Raw genomic sequence first — 5,759 nt, 5'->3', positions numbered from 1 at the left:
GATGGGTGTTTCATTCCACTGATATCTGAAACTGATTAAGTTTAGAGAATATACCTGAATTGCTAAAGTTTTTATGAAGTATTATGATATTTAGGAAGATTTTTGGGTCAGGGATCACATGGACAAGTCTGTGGGCTGCATTCTGTAGAGGTTTAACCACAAAATTCCTTCAACCATTCAAACATAACCCATCATTTCTGTGTGGATTAAACTGACATGCCATAAGAGACTTTTCTCTTATATTTCTATAGTTTTCTCCCATTTCCTTCCTTATATAACACACATTTAGGTAGAAGTCTTTTTAATATTCACTAACTTAAGTGAGGTTTATTTTGAGCATAATCATAGGTGCTGCCTGAGTGGGAGGAATTTGTGATTGTGAAAGGGGAGAAAAGACGCTTCTCACATAGAGAAGTTGGTGGAAAGATATGTACTAGACTTGGGAGAATACCATTACTACCATTAACAGATTCTAGGATGTGGACAGCTCGGGATGCAGAGAACCCTTTACTCTCACCCAAGCTGGACGCACCCCCGTGAACTTGCAGCTTCTGATAGGTCACTGAGTTCTGTTTCTCACTGCTGCTGCTGATAATACAGGGATATGATTTCTTTTGTACTTATTTATTGATTTGGCTGCATGGAGGTTGTGGCATGCAGGATCTTCGGTTGCTGTGCACAGACTCTCTAGTTGTGGCACATGAGTTCCAGAGCATGCAGACACAGTAGATTTATTTTTTAAAACAAATTTCTGACATTTAAATGTTGAATATCACCAGTTCTTCCTGTATATGTTTTCTAACAAAAAAAACCCAGAATCTTGTCCCCATGCACATAAAATTTGAAAGACCGCAATAAAGGACTAAGCATGAATATTTGTTCATAACACTCGAACGCCTTGCACATCTGTCACCTTTATCTCTAAAGGGCTATTTCAAAACCGCTTTAATTCCTGTGACTTCAGATGGAAACTCCCAACCAGGACGTTCACAAACATCTGCAGATATCTTTTTCTGTTGGAAGATGTCAGCAGACAGTGGCTCGAGCAGTTAGTGAGGGGCTGGCTGGGACCTGGCAGCAGGGCCAGGAGCAGTTTCTCGTGTTTGAGAAGCAGAATTGCTTCTTGGTCTTGACGTTTTTCACAGCACACCTGATGAATGGGTCTCCAGGATGGTGAGACGGGGATGGGTCAGAAGACGGAAGCTCCTTGCTGTGACTGAGGGTACTATGTTTTGAGTCCTCTCTTCTGCCTCTTGCCTTCTCCTGTCCTTGCTTTCTAACTTTTTCCTGTTCCATCCTGGCCATAATCCTTTTGCAGCTCCTCTCCCCACTGCACACTAAGAAAGTCTAGACATTCATTCATTCAACAAATATTTACTAAGTTTGACTGTGTTCTCTGCACTGTTAGGTGATTGGATATAGAGTAATGAATAAACAAATTGCTGGCTTATGTGGAGCATCTATTCTAGCAGGAAGGTTAGATCCTGAACTAATGATTCCATTTCACACAGTGGAAGAGTTCTTCACCAGAATTCTAAAGATCTTTCCTCTGTAATGAAAGATCCTTAGCACTGGAGACCAGAATCCACATTCAGAGTTGCATGTGGAGAGAGGATTTCAAGTAGATCGGTGATATGGAGGACAGAGCTGAAGTGGGAGCGCAAATGCAGTCAAAGGACCTGGAGGAAGGAAAGGGATTTTTGTAGCTGCTTAATGTAAGACATTTTAAGGAGACACACATATAACTAAAGTGATTTTTTTGAAAGCTGTGTGCATGAAACTATACATAACCCCTGACTTTCAAAGAGAGAAAATAATAGTTGCTTTTACAATTATTCTTTAGGATTTTAATATACTTGTATTTGTGTTTGTATTTCTGGGTAACAAATTAAGAGTTTTTTTATTTTTTTTTCCACATGTGCATCAGTGGTTCCTTTGAAGACATCACAAGTTTCAGGAGATTAAAATTTTTCCATCATATGCAAGAGTTTTTATGATGATGATTTTAATTTAGTTTATGTAAAGCAAGATGTTTGTGTTTTCCCTACCTTTTGGCCATTACAAATGAATCACACAGAATCCTTATCTCAATAAAAGTGGAAGAAAAAAGATAGTAGCTAATACTGGAGTTACTTATTGGTGAATAACAGTTCCACAAAGTGAGACTGATGAGCAAGATGTGTTTTAGGACTGAGAAAAACACGGGAGGCTAGTCTAGAGGGCAAAGTGTAGGGTTGGCGGGGGCAGGGGAGAGCTGCCTTCTGCCCTCATCAGCTCAGTCTCTCTCTGTCTCCCTTCCTACTCCAAGCAAGTAAATGTGTACAACTTTTGTATACACTTGAACTTAAATTATCAGCTTAATATAGACTCTTATAACTATAATATGTATTATGAAAGCCTCTTGATAATGACCAATCAAAAACCTATAACAGATACAAAAATGATAAAGAACCAAAACTAACACTACAAAAATCAATTCTCAAAGACAGCAAGAGAGGAAGAAAGGAACTACAAAGCAATAAGAAAACAATGAACAGAACGAAAATAGTAAGTCCTTACCTATCAATAATCACTCTAAATATAAATGGCTTTAACTCTTCAATTAGGAGAGTTAAAGTGACCGAATAGATCAAAAAAGCAAAACCTAACTCAGTGCTGCCTTCATGACACTTAAGCTACTAGAACACTCACAGGCTGAAGGTGAAGGGATGGAAAAAAAAATATCGCATGCAAATGCAAACCAGAGGAGAGCAGGTGTAGCTATGTTTATGTCAGAGAAAATAGAGTTCAAGTCAAAAGCTAGTATAAGAGAAAGTAAGGTCACCATATAATGAAAAAGGGATCAATTTATTAAATAGATATAAATATATTAAATAGGTATAGCAATTTTAATATATATATGTATATACCAATATTGAAACATTCATATATCTGAAACAAATATTAACAAATCTAAAGGCAGAAATAGGCAGAAATAGTAGTAGAGAACTTCAACACCCCATTTTCAACAACAGATAGATCATCCAGACAGAAAATCAACAAGAAAATAAGGGATTCGAACTGTATTTTAGACCAAAGAACCTAACAGACATACTCTGAACATCCCATCCAAGAGCAGCAGAATACACATTCCTCTAAAGAGCACATGAAAATTCTCCAGGGTAGATCATGTGGGAGGTCAAAAAACAAGTCTTCACAAATTTATGAAGACTGAAATCATCAAGCAATTTTTTTTTTAACCACAAAGATATGAAACTAGGAATCAATAATAGGAGGAAAGCAGGAAAATTTATAGATATGTGGAAATTAAGCAACATGCTTCCAGATAACCAATGGAACAAAGAAGAAATCAAAAAGAAAATAAAAATAAATAATGTCAAACAAAAAAATTTTTTTTAATTATGGGATGCAGTAAAATATACTAACAAGGAAATTCTAGTGACAAATACCCACATTAGAAAGAAACAAAAATGATCTCAAACACCCTAACCTTGTATCTCAGTGAAGTAGAAAAAGAACAAATTAACCCCAAGGATAGCATAAAGAAGGAAATAATAGAGATTATAGCAGACATACATGAAATAAAGACTATAAAGACAAATATCAAAGAAACTAAAAGTTTTATCTTAAAAGATAAACAAATTTGAACAGTTAGCAAATTAAGAGAAAAGAGACGAATCAAATAAAACTATAAATGAAAGAGGTCACATAACAATTGATTCCAGAGAAACACAAAGATGATGAGATTTCAATGAACAATTAAATACTAACAAATTATATAATCTTAAAGAAATGGGCAAATTCCTAGAAACAACTTACCAGTCCTGAGTCTTGAAGTAATAGAAACACTAAACTACCCTGATAATGAGGTGCAACAGGGACAACACAAGGAAAGAAAATTACAAGCCAATGACCCTGATGAACACAGATGCAAATATCCTTAGCAAAACATTAGCAAACAGAATTGAAGAGCACGGTAAGAGGATCACACACCGTGATTAAGTGGGATTTATCCCTGGGAATCAGGGAGGCTCCCAGACACACTAATCAAAAACATGATACACCTCATTAACAGAAGGAAGGATAAAAATCTTATGAACATTTAAATAGATGCAGAAAGTATCTAATAAAATTCAACATCCTTTCATGGTAAGAGTTCTCAACAAATTTTGTATGGAAATAATATACCACAAAAATAATCGAGTTCGTATATGATAAGGCCACAGTTAACATCATACTTAGTAAAAAATGAAAATCCTTTTCCCCAAGACCAGGAACAAAACATAGGTACTCATTCTTGCCTCTTCTATTCGACATGGTACTGGGAGCCCTGTTGGTGTTGTTTAACCACTAAGCTGTGTCTGACTATTTGCGACCCCATGGACTATAGCACCCCAGGCTTCCCTGTCCTTCAGTATCTCCCCAAGTCTGCTCAAATTCATGTAAGTTGAGTTGGTGATGCCATCCAAACATCTCATCCTCTGTCATCCTTTCTTCTTTTGTCTTCAATCTTTCCCAGCATCAGTCTTTTCCCATGAGTTGGCTCTTTGTATCAGGTGCCAAAGTATTGGAGCATCAGAATCAGTCCTTCCAATGAATATTCAGCATTGATTTCCTTTAGAATTGACTGATTTATCTCCTTGCTGTCCAAGGGACCCTCAAGAGCCTTCTCCAACACCACAATTTGAAAGCATCAGTTATTTGGTGCTCAGTCTTTTTTATGGTCCAAATCTCACATCCATACATGACTACTAGAAGAATTATAACTTTGACTGTACAGACCTTTGTCCACAAAGTGATGTCTCTGCTTTTTAATATGCTGTCTAGGCTTGTCATAGCTTTTCTTCCCAGGGGAAGCGTCTTTTAATTTCATTACTGCAGTCATTGTCCTCAGTGATTTTGGAGCCCAAGAAAAAAATCTGCCACTGTTTCCAATTTTTCCCCATCTATTTGCCATGATGTGATGGGTCATAATGTCATGATCTTAATTGCTTGAATGTTGATTCTTAAGCAGGCTTTTTTACTCTCCTCTTTTACCTTCATCAAGAGGCTCCTTAGTTCCTCTTCATTTTCTGCCATTAGAGTGATATAATCTGTATACTTGAGGTTACTGGTATTTCTCCCAACAATCTTGATTCCAGCTTGTGATTCATTCAACCTGGCATTTCACATGATGTACTCTGTATATAAGTTAAATAAGCAGGGTGACAATATACAGCCTTGATGTACTACTCTTTTCACGATTTTGAATCAGTCCATTGTTCCATGTCAGATTCTAACTGTTGCTTCTTGACCTGCATACAGGTTTCTCAGGAGGCAGGTAATGTGGTCTTGTACTCCCATCCCTTAAAGAATTTTCCCCAGTTTGTTGTGATCCACAGAGTCAAAGTCTATAGTGAAGTCGATGAAGCAGAAGTAGATGTTTTTCTGGAATTCCTTTGCTTTTCCTGTGATTCAACAGATGTTGGCAATTTGACCTCTGGCACCTCTGCCTTTTCTAAATCCAGTTTGTACATCTGGAAGTTCTATGTTCATGTACTGCTGAAGCCTGCTTGAAGGATTTTGAGCATTACTTTGCTAGCATGTGAAATAAGCGCAGTTATGTGGTAGTTTGAAAATTCTTTGTCATTGCCTTCCTTTGGAATTGGATTGAAAACTGACCTTTTGCAGCAACTAAAAACATGCACATGCACACACACACACACACACACACACACACACACACACACACAAGAGTGAGAAAGAGTACCCAAATCAGA

At 37.2% G+C, this 5,759-nt stretch overlaps 1 non-coding gene across 1 annotated transcript; it reads right to left on the bottom strand.

Annotated features, from left to right (window-relative positions):
• Nucleotides 1–1,918: 1,918 nt before the first annotated feature.
• LOC139029754 (small nucleolar RNA SNORD42) lies at nt 1,919–1,985 on the bottom strand. Its single transcript, XR_011481956.1, has one exon. It is a non-coding gene; the product is annotated as a small nucleolar RNA SNORD42 (small nucleolar RNA).
• Between the last annotated feature and the right edge of the window lie 3,774 nt (nt 1,986–5,759).

This window comes from Odocoileus virginianus, chromosome 19 (assembly GCF_023699985.2).
Source record: "Odocoileus virginianus isolate 20LAN1187 ecotype Illinois chromosome 19, Ovbor_1.2, whole genome shotgun sequence".
NCBI classification, from domain to species: domain Eukaryota; kingdom Metazoa; phylum Chordata; class Mammalia; order Artiodactyla; family Cervidae; genus Odocoileus; species Odocoileus virginianus.
Note: the sequence above shows the minus strand (reverse complement) of the source record. Positions and strands in the feature narration are given on the sequence as shown.